Source organism: Seriola lalandi, unplaced genomic scaffold (genome assembly GCF_002814215.2).
Source record: "Seriola lalandi dorsalis isolate HSWRI2012SDOR001 ecotype SW California unplaced genomic scaffold, Sedor1 jcf7180002052678, whole genome shotgun sequence".
NCBI lineage: Eukaryota > Metazoa > Chordata > Actinopteri > Carangiformes > Carangidae > Seriola > Seriola lalandi.
The window spans coordinates 1-578 of NW_019523231.1; the positions used below are offsets into that span (position 1 = coordinate 1).

Here is a 578-nt window from a genome sequence, read left to right on the forward strand (position 1 = left end):
AGAGGAACAAACTCATGTGTCTTGTGGTCTAAAACAGAGCAGAGCATGCAGACACATGTCTGGTCGGTCTGACAGAACAGCTCCAGAGGTTTATCGTGCTTCGTACACATCCTGTCTTCCAGGTTCTCCACAGGGTCGATCAGCTGATGTCTTTTCAGGGCTGACACTGTCAGGTGAGGCTCCAGGTGAGTCTCACAGTAGGAGGTCAGACACACCAGGCAGGACTTCAGGGCCTTCAGTTTGGTTCCAGTGCAGACGTCACAGGGAACTTCTACTGGTTTGGAAACTTGTTGCTCTGAGCTGCTGCTGCTGGTTTTCTGTTGAGCTTCAAGTTTGAACTGAGCAACAACCTCAGAGAGCAAAGTGTTGATGTGAAGCTCAGGTCTTCTTTTGAAAACCTTTTTACACATGGGACACTGACACCTGTCACTAATGTCCCAGTGTGTAGTGATGCAGTTCTTACAGAAGTTGTGTCCACATGGTGTAGTGACTGGATCAGTGAACACATCCAGACAGATGGAGCACAGGAACTGATCTTCAGATCTCAGGTTGCTGGCAGCAGACATGTCGACACACTG

General features: G+C 49.0%; 1 pseudogene; it reads right to left on the bottom strand.

The window, feature by feature from the left end:
- Nucleotides 1-4: 4 nt before the first annotated feature.
- Nucleotides 5-570, bottom strand: LOC147819506 (E3 ubiquitin/ISG15 ligase TRIM25 pseudogene; annotated as a pseudogene).
- Nucleotides 571-578: the final 8 nt, after the last annotated feature.